The following is a 14890-nucleotide window of genomic DNA, read 5'->3' on the forward strand; positions in this document are numbered from 1 at the left end:
TCTATTCACAGTGCTAGATAGCTCCTTTTCTTCCTATCTTTTCCTTCCTTCCTTCCTTCCTTCCTTCCTTCCTTCCTTCCTTCCTTCCTTCCTTCCTTCCTTCCTTCCTTCCTTCCTTCCTTCCTTTCTTTCTTTCTTTCTTTCTTTCTTTCTTTCTTTCTTTCTTTCTTTCTTTCTTTCTTTCTTTCTTTCTTTCTTTCTTTCTTTCTTTCTTTCTTTCTTTCTTTCTCCTTATCTTCCATCTTGGAATCAATACTATGTATTGGTTCCAAGGTAGAAGAATGATAAGGGCTAGTCAATGGGGGTCAAATGACTTGCCCAGGTTCACACAGCTGGGAAGTGTCTGAGGCCAGATTTGAACTTAGGACCTCCAATCTCTAGGCCTGGCTCTCAATCCACTGAGCTACCCAGCTGCACCCCAGCGACCTTTCTTTTTTAAAATTTTATTTATTTATTTAATTTTTCTCCAGCTACCTTTCTTAATGAAGTCTTTTTACCCCATTTCTTGTGCATAGGCTTCCCAGTCATGTTCCATATTGTTCTTTCCAAGGCTCTTTGGGACCTCAAGAAATTTTGATACCTTGGAATATCTCTCTTCAAAAAGATATCCCACCTCTTAATAAATTAGTTTTTAGTATATATTAGTATGTATTCTAATTTTCAGACACCACCAGTTATTGTCAGTTATTGATTTCAATATTTTCCCTTAAAGAATGTCTAAGGTATGACAACTATATAAAGTTTTTTCCTTCTCAAACTTTTTGGTTCCAAGAGGACAAGCATAATCTCTTTCCTATGAGCTAAACTCATTGGACATTACAGTTGCTAATTAACAGCTACCAATTCAATTCAGTCTTTTTTTTTTTTCATGCATATACTGTGTGTAGCACTCTTTGCTCAATGCCAAAGAGAGATACAAAGTGTGGACCTGCTGTAGCTTCCAAGGAGTTTAGCCTAGGAAGGAACAAAGAGTTCTTTAGGAGAACAGAGGCCACCTCAATTTTCTATGTAAATCTACCAATAAAAAAGGGGGAGAAGATAAGACTGAGACAATAAGAACACGTTCCCGGGTTTGACCAGGTAGCATTTTTCATTTACATAATAATTGGATTTGTTGAAGTTGGCTGCTCAGTTTAAGGGTGTGGCTCTCACTTAGGGTTCAAAAGTTTTCCAGTTCAAAGACCAGAGAAACTGCTATTCACTTTATTCCTTTCTGTTTCTAAGGATTGAATCAGGTGGTAGCAGTGAAGGGAAAGTTCTTGCCCAGGCAGATTGAGGCTTCATGTAAACTTTAGGGTTAGAAACTTCTTACCAAGTACTGTTTTCCCAAAGGGTATGGGCTGCCTCAGGAAGTGGTGGGTTCCCCCTCTCTGGAGGATGGATGACTACTTATAAGGCATAGGCTAGATTTAATGGTCTTTAAGCTAGACTGTTCTAATACTAAGATTCTGTAACATGGTGGAACACAGTAGGGAGTGCTAGGTACAAATCCTGGGGTCCAACCCTCACTAGCTGTTATACAAAACTTGCTTCCCTTTTTCTGAACCTCAATTTCCCAATTTGTAAAGTGAAAATAGCAACACAGCAATTATCTCACAGTGTTGTTTTGAAAAGATTTCTGTGTTTGGTGATAATTCTACTTCTGCCACATTTACTAGCTGTGTGACTTTAGATATGTCTTCAAATTAACTTCAATTTCCTTATCTATTAAATGAACTAAAACGTTGGATTAGATGGTAGATAGGGTCCCTTTTAATTTAAAACTTTATCATCCTTCTTTCTGGGGGTAAAAATTTAAACCCAGGTTTTCTAACTCCTGGGACAGTTTTCTTTCTCCCAGACCTCAGTTTAATACACATGGAAACAAATTTTCCATGTTCATGAGGGTCTAGACTTCTATTAAATAAGTGATATTTGCATGAAGGGTCCAGTCCCATATAGAAATAAGACAACCTCAGGGCTGAAGAACAGCAGAGGAAGGCAGACATTCTCCCTCAATTCTCCCTTCACTTTTTCTCCATTTCTAAATTTAGCTTGAATCTGGTTCTAAGTTTTTCCTTCTGGGATCTTGACCCACAAAGGTAGTGAACAATCAAATTAATTAAGTCTCAAGAGATTAACCATATTTTACTGTATTCTTTTTTATTTTATTTTAGTAATTTATTTTTTATAAACCCTTACCTTCTGTCTCGAAATCAATACTGTGTATTGGCTCCAAGGCAGAAGACTGGTAAGGGCTAGGCAATGGGGTCAAGTGACTTGCCCAGGGTCACACAACTAGGAAGTGTTTGAGGTCAAATTTGTACCCAGGACCTCCCATCTCTAGGCCTGACTCTCAATCCACTAAGCTACCTAGCTGCCCCCTGTATTCTTTTTTTAAACTTTTTTTTTTCCAATTGTATGTGGAAACAACTTTTTACAGTTGTTTTCTCACATATTACAATTCAGATTCTTTTCTTCCCTCTTTCCCTCCATATCATTTTCCAAGGTGGTAAATGTTCTCTTATAGGTTATACTAGTGCTTTCATGCAATATATATTTCCATATTCCCCATGCTGGGACAGAAGACACATCTCACATACAATTTTAAAAAAACAACTCACAAAGGAAATAAAGTGAAAGATAGCATGCTTTGATCTGCAATCAGATTTCAACAGTTACTTCTTTTGCCTTGATTGCATTTTTTATCAGGAGTTGGGGTTATCTTGGGACCTTGTTTTACTGATAACAGTTTAGCCCTTCACAGTTGATCAATGTATAGTATTTCTGTTGCTGTCAGTTCATATAAGTCTTTCCAGATTTTTCTCAACGAATCCTATTCATCATTTTTTATGGTGCAATACTATTCCATTACAATAAAATATCCCAATTTGTTCAGCCATTGCCCAATTGATGGACACCCCCTCAGTTTCCAGTACTTTGCCTCTACAAAGAGAGCTGCTAAAAATATTTTTGTGTAAATAGGTCCTTTTCCCCTATCTCTGATTTCTTAAAAAGATGGAATTATCATGAACTTGCATATCATCCTTGCCCAGGGGCTATGCCAATTTTCTCTGTATCATTCCAATTTTAATATATATGCTTCTGAAGCAAGTGCATTTTATTCTATTCTTAATATGGTCTTTACCTTAAAGAAACTCTACAAATAAGAATGTAAACTCCTTGAGGGCTTTTTTATTTTGACTAAGCAGAGTCTTCTGGACAAAATACATACTTAATAAATACCTCTGAAATTAGATTGAATTATTAATTAATCTGGTGTATTGAACACTTGATTGGGAGAAAGACGACTTGACTTGGAGTTATTTCTCTGCAGTTTACAAGGTATGATCTTGGGCAATTCAACAAATATGTATTAACTTCCTACAAAGTTTAAGATGCTAGGCACTAGGGAAAGAAAAACAAACTTTCCCTATAATACCTGCCCTCAAGGAGCTTCTAGTATACTTGGGGTAAGGGTGGATAATGGTGATGATAAGAGCTAACATTTATCTAGAGCTTGATTATTTGCAAAATACTTGCCACAAATGATCTCAATAGATTCATATTATAACCCAGGGGGGTAGGTGTCATTATTTCCTTATTTTACAGATGGGGAAACTGAGATCCAGAGAAGTTAAGTCTCACTTGTCCAGGGTCACACAGTATCTGTGCCAGGATTCAAACTTGAATCCTCCTGACTCCTAAATCTAGTGGTCTAGATTCTGTTACCCAGTAGACATTTCCATAGCACTTATAGGTCTGTCCCAGTACATCATCTCAGTAGGGTTGCTTTGCTTCTTTGAATCAATCCCTAAGAGATGGCAACTCTATAGCAAAGGCTTTTCTTAACTCCTTTTCCCCATCTGTTGGTGATATCTCTCCCAAATTATTCTGTGTTCATCACTTCCAGGGGTGTGGAGGCCTCAAATTGAAGGGCAGTTTTACTTTTGTCTGTATCCCCAGCACCTAGCCCATAGTAGGTGCTTAATGTAGATTGAATTTAATTGACTTGTCCATGGTTTTACAATCCAAATCCTGTCAACCTTCCTACTGGAAGAGGCCTATTGATATCAAGGGGTGGTGTCTTGACTTGGGAATTAATTGATTGAAAGTGAGGCAGAGTTGCACAGTGTTAGCCTCACTTTCTCTTCCAGACATGGAAGCCCAACTGCAAGACAAAAGTCAGAACTACCACTGATTGGCTCTGGGATGCAGTGGATGACCTTGGCTTCTTTAAAGTCTGACTGAGTGCCAGAGGCAGGATTCCAATCACAATCTCTTCTGACTCTAGCTCCAGAACTCTTACCAGGATATAATGTTGCTGTTTTTCCCAGATAAGTAAATATAAGATAAACAGGCAACTCTAACTCATCCTCCCTGCTGTCTGTTCCCAGTTTTCTCATGGGTAAAATGAAGGCCTTGTACTAAATGATCTCTCAGGTCCTTACCAGTTCTAACATTCATTTTTATGGTTCATTTTAAGATGCCCTTCCAATCCCCACTGGAATTTCCTTTTTGCCCATTAATGGGAAATAAAAAGGGTTTCTGAACGTTCAGGTGCTTACAGGAAGGCTCTACAGTTGAAGCACTGAACTTTGATGATCAGCTTAATTCAGTCAAATATTTTTTCCCCCAAGATATCTTTTCGAATTCCTTTATTCTAAATTTGGTAAATGGAAAGACCTGGCCTAATTATGCTCCAAATTTTTTTTGGAGCATAATTAAATAAAAAAAATAAATTAAATTAAAATAAAAATAAATAAAAAATAAAAATAAATGTAAATAAAACAAATAAAAATTTGTTTTATTCTTGAACAATGGACAATTAGAGGAGATCACTAGTGGAGAACATGGGTGTTTTCCCCTGTTGCTACAGAGGAACCTTCACTAATCAAAAACCATTTGGCCATCACTGGAGCCTAAAAGCACATCTAAATTAAAAAGTCAGATGAAATGTTTCCAGTTTAAAATTCAACTAGAATATTGACTACTGTGCAAATTGGCTGGCTACCTAAGTTAAAGTAAAACTCAAAAGGGGCCAAGGTCTAAAGTTCTTACTTTTTTTTTGGTGAAGTCTAGTTTGTTCTACTTCCACTGAAGGAGGTCCTGCTATTTTTATCTCCTATTTCCAAATCCTACTCTCTCCCCATTGTTTGAGCCTCCCCCTCATGACAAATTGGTTTAACTGAAGGCTGAACAAACTCAAAACTTGTAAGTTTTTGGGAGGGACAACAGAGCAACATGGTGTCCTTACAATAATCTTGTAAGAGAATTGTACAAATGTAACTCTTTCTACTTTAGAAATGAAGAAACTGAGGCAAAGAAGATTAAATTACTTGCTTTTGAGGATAAAGTCAATAAGTATCAGGGTTAGGATTTGAACATAGGCCTCTGCTAATTTAAGGGTCATTGTTTTTTTCATCATAGTATACTATCCAGAACTGTAAGATCTCAATGGTCCTTTGTAACTCTGAAACCCGCCTAACTAATGGCCTCAATAGGCTAAAACATTCCAATCCTGAAAGGTAAAATTATCTCTTCAAAAGTCTTTAGTTATAGGTCAAATATACAATAAAAAATTCATGAAGGTAATAAATTAGATGGCATGCTAGGTGGCTCAGTGGATTGAGAGCTAGGCCTGGAGATAGGAGGTTCTGGGTTCAAATTTGACCTCAGATACTTTCTACCTGTGTGACCCTGGGCAAGTCACTTAACCTCCACTGCCTAGCCCTTACTGTTCTTCTGTCTTGGAACCAATACTTAATTTCAATTCTATGACAGAAGGTAAGGGTTTTTTAAAAAGGGCTTTGCAATCATTAAGGTGTTCTATAAATGAGTCATTATTCCTAATATTAGTTTTATGGACAAGACCCCAAAATCTGTAAAATGAGTTTGGACTATGATTCTAAAGCATGTGATGATTCCAGTGCCATAGGAAATCCTGATATTCCTGCCCATCAAGTTTCCCTTCTAGGATGAATTCAGTTTCCTTTGACTAGAGGGGAAGTCAGTCATTCTCTCCATTAACGTTGAGGGGAAGCATCTAGTCACAAGACTAGAGGGATCAATGATGAGGCAGGTACCCTCCCAGGGCTTTTGTGAAGGGTGAAATAAAATATGACAGATACTCAAACATTTTATGGAGTAATGGTGTTTGCAAATCATTTCTCTCACAATAGTAGGGACTGCAATGACTTCAGTCCTTAGTACATATATTGCCTGGTACACAGCAGGTGCTTAATAAATGTTTATTGATTGCATTGGTGTGCAACCAATTTTCTTTAGTGTAGACCAGTTAGTGAACAAACACATGGTAAGTTGTAAAGTTGCAGGCAGTATGTTAGTCCCTGGACAGAGAGAGACAAAAATACATGTCCCCTGATCTTAAGCTCACATTATAATGCAGGAGACAACATGTAAATAACTATGGCATACATACTGGGTAAGATTATTGTAAATTACAGTAGTGGCTCTTCTTGATCCCATTTGGAGTTTTCTTGGCAAAGATAGTAGAGTGGTTTGCCATTTCCTTCTGCAGCTCATTGTTATAAATGAGGAAACTGAAGCAAAAGGGGGTTTTGTGATTGCCTAGATACTGAGAAATTGTATCTTACCCTTGTCCTCACTTCTGGAATGGGTACTTCTAGCCTTTAAGTAGAAACAGACTTATTTCTTGTTCAATATTCTGAATTGAGCAACATTTATTAAGTACCTTCTATGATGTAAGGCTTTGTGGATAGTTACATAAAGAGGTCCTAGCCTTCAGGGAATTTACATTCTATTGGGGGATAAATCTTATATTTTACTCTCTTCACACATTCTATGATTAAGCCAGATTGGCCTATTTGTTTCATCAAAGGACAATACATTCCCCATCTACATGCCTTTGCAGTGGTTCTTCTCATGTCTTGAATGATGGCCTTCCTGACTGGTTTATACAGTTTCCTTCAAGACTTAACTCAACTACCCTTATTTGACACAGCTTGGTACAGCTGGGTGATAAAGTGGATAGAGTGCCAGGCCTAGATTCAGAAACACTTATCAAACCTGGTCTCTGATATTTACTGGTTGTGTGACCCTGAGCAAATCACTTCACCCAGTTTGCTTCAGTTCCTCATCGGCAAAATGAGTTAGAGAAGGAAACAGCTTTGTCAAGAAAATCCCAAATGATCTGGCCTCAGCCACTTCCTAGCTGTGTGACCCTGGGCAAGTCACTTGACCCCCATTGCCTAGCCCTTACCACTCTTCTGCCTTGGAGCCAATACACCGTATTGACTCCAAGATGGAAGGTAAGGGTTTAAAAAAAAAAAAGAAAATCCCAAATGGTGTCTTGAAGAATCAGATGCAACTGAACAACAAAACTCATTTTCATGTTTGTCTCCCCCATTAAAAGCTCCTTGAGGTTGGGGATAAGTTTTACCTTTTCTGGCTTCTCTGGCTTTCTTCAAGTCCCAGCTGAAATCTCACCTTCTGCAAGAAGTCATTCCTTCCAGGTCCCCCCCCCCCCCCCCCCCCGCCCCCCCATGCCTTCCCTGTTTCATGTTTTTTGTACATAGTTATTTGAATGTCTCCTTCATTAGACTATGACTTTTAGGGCAGGATCTGATTTAGTCTCTTTGTATTTCAGTGCTTAGAATAGGATCTTGCACATAGTAGATGCTTAATAAATGCTTGGTGGATGACTTTGTATCCCCAGCAGTGAATGATTGATTAATAAGTGCTCTTTTTACCCTTAATGCTTGGCAATAGTGCCTGGCACACAGCAGGCACTTAATAGATGCTTGATGACTTTCTTCGGACCTCCAGTGCTTGCCACAGAGGAGGCACTTAATCAAGGTTCCTGTCTGCCTCGGGCTACTAGGCCTGGCCCGGTGGGCCCACGCAGTCAGAGTATCAATGAGCAATCCGGAAATGCTTCTAATTAATTATTCCTATTCCTATAGAGGGAAACCTGGGCCTAAGGACTCCCTCTCCCTCTCGGTGACCTTGGCAAGTGACCGCCCTTCTCGGAGAGTTTCAGTTTCCATAATTGTAACGGCTGGGCTCAGTCTCTAGGTCTACATTAGTGCTCGCCTTTAGGGTCCCACGATCCCCCCAAATAAGCGGGTATGTCAGGCTCTGCCAGGTGTCCTCTAAATCGAGCTACACCGCCGGGTCAAGCGGTGTGAGCCCGGCCCTTCTGCGGCGCGCTGGGCTCGAGCCCAGGGGCGGGGCGCCACATGGCCACGCCCACCGGTCCCCGCTAGTCCGCCGGCCGGGTCCGCGGGAGCCCCACGTGCACTGCTCCAGCCCCGAGCTCCAGCGCCGGCCGCAGCCGCCGCGCCTCACGCTCTCCTTCCTGTCCAGCCCCTCCGACTTCCGGCAAAGAATCCCCTCGGCCTGACCTCCCTGAACCACTCCCCTTTCTGGCTTCGGGGAACACCCTCCTCCCCACTCTTTCCTCCTCCAGGGTCAGCGGCTTTCGGGTTCTGGAGGAGCCTATCTCCCTTCAAGGGTTGGCGGACGGGCGGGCGCGAGCGTGCTGGTCAGGGGTGGTATCCTTCCGCCGCCACCGCTCGCTCTTCGGAGTACCCCTCCCACGTTCCGATCGCGGCAGGTCCCCTCCGGGCCCCCGTCCCCCTCCCCCCTCTCGGCCGGTCCCTCCTCCCTCCTCCCTCCGCCCGCCTCAGACTGTTTTGGTAGCAACGGCGGCGGTGGCGGCGGCGGCTCCCGGCAACTCGGTGTCGTCGGACGGTCGGGCGGCCTTCCCCGCCCCCGGCCCTCCCCACCCCGCCCCTTCCCTTCCCTCGGGCTTGGGCTCCTCCTTCTCCTTCTCCTCCTCCTCGGTCTCGACCTCGGCCTCGGCCTCCGCCTGCTCCTTCGCGGCCCCGGCCTCGCTTCTCGTCAGGCGTCCGGGCCCGGCTCGGCCCCCGGTGTATGGGCTGGTCAGCAGCATGTCCCTGAAGCCGCAGCCCCCCCAGCAGCCTCCGCAGCCGCAGCCTCCGCAGCAGCCGCAGCCGCCGCCACCGCCGCCGGCCCCAGCGCTGCCCCCGGCCCAGGCCCAGGCCCAGCCCCCGGCTCAGGCCCAGCCCCCAGTGGCGGCCGGGGCCCTGGCGGCGGCTGCAGCTGCGGCCGCGGCCGGGGGCGCCCGCAAGCCCGGCGGCCTCCCGGCCTCGGCCTCCTTGTCCTCCTCGTCCTCGGCGTCCTCGATCTCGGTGGCCGGCGGCGGTGCCGGAGGAGGGCGGCAGAACCTGGGCAGGTGGGTGCGGGGGACCCCCGGCGGGTTGGGGGGGACGCCCTGAGGGCGGCCGGTGGAGGGGGGGATGGGCCCGGCCCGATGGGCAGTCGGAGCCGCCGTCACCGCAGGAAGAGGAGGAGGGGAGGGGGCTCAGGAAGGCTGCGCATGTGCCTGCAGCCCCCGTATCGGGGAGAGGGGCTCTTGTCACCCCGATAGTGCCTCCAGATTCGAAGGGGCCGCCCACGTCACCTCCAAGGGCACTGAGGGCCCCGGGTTGGCTCCCGGTCATCCCCGGGCCTAGGTTGGCACTGGCCAAGCCTACAGGAGACATCTTGGTCTGGCGACTGCCTTGGCCCAACAAAATTAATTCTAGCCCGGAATTGGAAAACTGGAGAGTCCGAATTAATTTTTTGTCGTTAAAGTCATGTAAATGCTTTGGGCTATTTCCTTTGCCCTGCCCATTTCTCCCTTTAGCCCTTCCGGGGAGGGGAGGGGAGTGGGACCAAACCCTAACCCTCAGATATTGGGGGAAATAGGTTCAAAGAGGCTTCCCCACTATTGAAATAAAGCAAATTCCAATGAATGAATTGATAGCTTTCCGAGGGTGATTCTGAGTCCTTTTTAAACTTCTGAAAAGTAGGGCTTAGTGATTTAAAAGTTTCTAAATATTTTCCTAATAACAAACACAGACTATTCTATTACATTCTAAGTAGCAGATTAAAAAACAGGCTGCTACACGAAAGGGGTCTTTTACCCAGATGTTTACAGCTGGACTATGTGAACCTCTATAACTACTTCTAGTCTATGTTCTGCTCTTAGCTGTAACAGGGCCTCCGGAGACTTGGACCAGGTGACCTCAAAGATCCTTTTCAGGTCCCAAATTCTGTTAGGTCGCCTGTGTGGCTCTTTAAAAGTAATTAAAAAGACAGCAGATAGAAAAGTATATTGCATTGGATTTCTTACTACTATCAGGATTTTAATACTACCGGCCTTTGTTTTTCTACCACTATGATCTTTTTTTTCTGATCCTTAAAAGAGACCATAATTATTGAAAACTAGTTAATTTCTTCTTGCTCCAGAATCACTCATTTGAGGCCTTAATCTGATCCCCATCCATTCAAGAGCTTAATATGTTTTCTTTTGTCATGTGAATTTTTAATTTTTAATCCTTGCTACGGACCTCTCCTATTAACTTTATGCTTTTAGAAAAAATCTTCACTTTCAGTGTTATCTTTTAGTCTTTTTGTATGGCTAGAAATTAATAAGTTATCAAGTAAAATTTCCTGGGGTTGTTTTGATATTTCTAGTACACATTACTTAAGTTGGAGACTAAAATGGGGAGATTATCTTGTAGTTAGAAAAAGCACTGAGTTTGACCTTTATGCATAGTTAAATGGGCAAAGTATGACAGTACATTGTAGCATATTTTCCATGAAAATAGCTTTATTTTTTTAAAAGATTTTTTGTTTTTAATTGGAATGGCTTTAATTTCTATTGTACTGTTTGTTCCTTCACAGCACAGTAATGCTATGCACACAGTAGACTCTTAAATGTCCTTTTTATTTTTTGTCTGAGACCCCTGTTCTGCTGACTACAGTTGTGCACATAAAAGGTGGCTTCTCTTTAGTGTGGATTTTGAGTAGTTTGCAGAATCCTTTAGGGGATAATTCCAAAACAGGAAAGTACAATCAAAATGGTTATTTGAGTACCTTCTGATATGTTCAGAATTTAATGCTTTTACCTGTTGTCTAGTTCCATAGACTTATAAATTAATTTTTTTGATTCCTTTTGTATTTACATCAATCATTTCCTACATCTAAAACCTTTCTTCCTCCCTCATCATCTCTTTTTCATTTTACTAAAAGAGATAGGTAAGCAAAACCAAGAACCAAGAGTCACAGTGACTACTGATATTTCTGTACCATTAGTCTCTTACTCCCAAGGAAATCTGTCTGTAATTACTATATGCCAGGTACTAGGGAGAAGAAAAAAGAAGGCAAAAGACAGTTCCTGCCTTTTAGGAGCTCCCGGACAAATGGAGATTACATGCAAATAATTATGCAAACAAGATGTATATAGAATAAATTGGAGATAATCTCAGAGGGAAGGCTTCTTTCAGAAGTTGAGACTCCAGCTGATATTGAAAGCCAGGAGGCTGAGAGAAGAGCATTCCACCAGGCCTGGGGGAAAATGCTTAGTTTGGAGAATAGGGGTTGGGGAGAACAGGCACCAAGCCAGCATCACTGCATGTCAGAGGATGTGGAGGGGACTCAGGTGTAAGAACAATGTAAAGATAGGCTGTAAAAGGGCTTAAAAGGCCAAACAGAATTTCATATTTTATTCTGAAGGCATCAGGGAGCAGTAGAGTTTGTTGAAACAGGCCATAAGGTCCGTGGGTAGTGAAGTACAGGTAGCACTGTCCTTGAAGTTAGGAAGATGTTAGCTCAAATTCAACTTCCGATTCTTAAATGCTACAGGTCTCTGGCAAGTCACTTAACTTCTGCTTGCCCCAGTTTCCATCATTTGTAAAATGATGATAATGATAGTGCCATAACAATTGTGTAAAGCGCTTAGCACAGTGCTGGGTACATAGTACAGATCTTTGATAAATGTTTATTCTCTTCCCTTCCTGCTCTTAGAACTTTTCCCATATTTCTTTTAATTTGTGATATATGTTTTATCTTATGGTCCAGGAATACTTCACTACATTAATATGCCACAACTTGCTAAACTTTTCACAATTTATGTGCACCCTCTTTGTAGTTTTGTGCTACTGCAAAAGGTGCTGCTATGAAATACTGGTGAATATAGGAACTTCTTTCTGTTTGACCTCTTTGATATATGCCTGGCTGTGGGCTCTCTGTGTCAAAGGGCATAGGCTTTATTCTTGAAGTTGGCTCAGTAACTATGGCTTGACAACATCCAATGTGGCTATGTAAGTCTCTGGGAACGCTGAAGTTTTTAAGGTACACTTAAATGTTTTTCTTCTACTCTTTCATTTCAAAGTATATTTTTAGCTGCAATCATCCATTGGCAAGTAGTTTGTTTTTTTCATTGACTTCACTTGAAGATTTTTTTGGGGAGACTTTTTGTAATTCCTGGCATGTCCCAGACAGTTAAGTGGTTAAAACACTCCACCCCTGGGGCTGATGGATTTTTCATGAGGGGCACAGTAATCTTCTGTATACCAAGTAGTTTGGCTTAGGGATCCCTTTGCATACGACATCATTTCTTTCAGTGGGTTTTTGTTTTCAGAGCTTTTAATGCTTCTTTTCCCCAGGGACTTGCAACTTCAAAAATAAAAACTAAGAAGTGTCCCAACAAATTAGAAAGATTGGTTCTTACTTTCCTCCTAACATTAAATGTTAATGAAGTTTGCATATGCAGTTAGACCCCTTTAAAGTGGCTGAAACTTGTATGTTTTTTTCCATCACTTATCCTAAATTGTTACATCATGCTACTTTATTTGCCATGGATGATATTTAGGGCGCCATATTCATGGCTATTGTTCATGTGCCTGTACAATATTCAGATTTAAAGTTTAGTCAAAAATTAACTGGCACTTAGATAATTAGGGTACAAATGGAACCAGTTTGTTAGCAAAGGTATTGATATTTATCTTAATGGAATAATTTATTGTATCTATAAATCCCATCTTCTAACAGTCCAATGAATTTTCATTCTATGCAACTGTAGAGACAACAACATTAATAATTGGGAAAAAGAAAAAATACATTATCAAAGTTCTTAACAATTTCATTGGATAGAAAAAGATCTATTCAACCATAATAGAAATTAGGCATTGTTCATATTATGGACACTACATTTAATCCAGAAGCATTTATTTAGCTCTTACTGTGTAACTGGTATCATGCTAAGTAATTGGGGAGACTGAACATAAAAAACTCGAAACACAGCTCCTTCCCGTAAGGAGGTTACCTACTAATGGCAGCTAGGTGACTTTCTAGATGGAGTGGCAGACCTGGAGTCAAGGAATTTGTGTGACCCTTGGCAAGTCACTTTATTTCTGTTTGCTGCAGTTTTTTCATCTGTAAAATAATGGGATCATAATAGTGCCCCCCAGAGTTGTGGTGAGGAAAAAATTAGATAACAATTGTAAAGTGCTTATCATAAGTATTTTACATATAGTAAGCACTTTATGAATGTTAACTATTAATTTTTATTAATGGGGAGATAACATGTAAATAAGTAGGTAGAAAACAAGATAAATACAGACTATCTTAAAGAGGAAAGCTTAAGTAGATGAGAGGAAGCTTTTAGAAAGCTTTTAGAAAGCTTCCTACATGGAGCAGCTAGATGGCTCAATGGATTTGAGAGCCAATTCTAGAGATGGGAGGTGTCCTGGGTTCATATGAGACCTCAGATACTTCTTGCTTTGTGACCCTGGGCAAGTCACTTAAACCCCCATTGCCTAGCCCTTATCACTCTTCTGCCTTGGAACCAATACATAGTATTGATTTTAAAACAGAAGGTGAGGGTTTAAAAAAAAAAAGCTTCCTATGGAAAGTGATCTTTGAGCTTAAGGAAGCCACAGATGTCATAAGTCACAGTTCATGAAGGAGGAGAATATTCCAGACAAAGTGAACCTCAGTAAAAAGGTAGAGAGAAGCAGTTAGGTAGAATAGTGAATAGGGCACCCTGCCTGGAATAGGGAGAACCTGGGTTTAAATCTGGCCTCAGACATTTCTTAGCTGTTACCCTGAGCAACTAGCTTGTCTCTGATTATCTAGTCCTTGCCACTCTTCTGTCTTACACTAGATCCTAAGGCAGAAAGTAAGGTTTTTTTTATAAAAGGCATAGGTGGGGTGATGTGTGGGAAGAACATCAAGTAGGTTGGTTACTGAGAGTGAGGAGTTAAAGATTACAAACTTCAGTGATTGGGAGGATTATAGGTCCCTTGATAGTAATAGAGAAGTTCTGAATTTTTTAAAGATGTGGGGAGGAAAGATTCAAGAGTTCTGAATGGCTTATTGAGTTACAGGTGTGAGATTAAAGCTAGAGGCTAGTCTGGGTTTATAAATCTGGGAATCATCTGCAGAGAAATGATAATTGAATCCAGGATTATGAGGATGAGATCACTTGGTGAGATAATAGAGAAGAGGGTCCAGGACTTCTAGAACTCAGTAGCCATCATCTCTAGAACAGACAGTGTGAGTGGTCAAGGGAGGTGGGTCCAGAATTAAACAGGGGAGCAGATTGTGTTACTTTTGGGAAACTGACAAGTTCTTTTTATGACCTTAAAACCCTTCCTGAAACAAAGCTCTGGCTTTTTAATACTTAACATCCTACTAGTTGTGATATTTGGCTGTGAGTCATGAAATAAAAAATGAATAGGGTTCAGTGGAAAGAACTTGATGAGTGTAAATGGATTATATAATACAGATCAAATATGGACCCACCAAGAACTACAATAAAGGATATTTTCCCCAAAACATTAGATCAAAATTTGGTTGATCATATGGTGAGGAAAGATAAAAATTGATACTCCATGCATCCCACTGGTTATTTCCTTGAGATGTCAGATGTTAAAAGAAAAGTGAGGATAGTAGCACATTGGGTGGAAAGATATGGGCAAGAAATTGACAGGGCTGGGCAAGCATGAATAGAATTTTGTCTTATTGGAGGGAATGTCAGTTTCCAAAAAAAAATACCAATCTTGTGAATATTTGA

At 41.5% G+C, this 14890-nt stretch overlaps 1 protein-coding gene and 1 non-coding gene across 5 annotated transcripts in view; one reads left to right on the plus strand and one right to left on the minus strand.

Annotated features, from left to right (window-relative positions):
- Positions 1 to 2990: 2990 nt before the first annotated feature.
- On the minus strand, positions 2991 to 3093 carry LOC130458580 (U6 spliceosomal RNA). The gene has a single exon (XR_008917996.1). It is a non-coding gene; the product is annotated as a U6 spliceosomal RNA (small nuclear RNA).
- Positions 3094 to 8932: 5839 nt separating this feature from the next.
- The window catches only part of ATXN2 (ataxin 2), a 113617-nt gene continuing 107659 nt past the window's right edge, over positions 8933 to 14890 (plus strand). For 2 of the 4 annotated variants that reach the window (XM_056821752.1, XM_056821754.1), the window contains exon 1: positions 8933 to 9220. The gene's annotated coding sequence lies outside the window, so the exon portion shown is untranslated. The remainder of the gene's footprint in view (positions 9221 to 14890) is intronic. The other 2 variants (XM_056821756.1, XM_056821755.1) reach the window with 2 other exon arrangements.

Source organism: Monodelphis domestica, chromosome 3, assembly GCF_027887165.1.
Source record: "Monodelphis domestica isolate mMonDom1 chromosome 3, mMonDom1.pri, whole genome shotgun sequence".
NCBI classification, from domain to species: Eukaryota; Metazoa; Chordata; class Mammalia; order Didelphimorphia; family Didelphidae; genus Monodelphis; species Monodelphis domestica.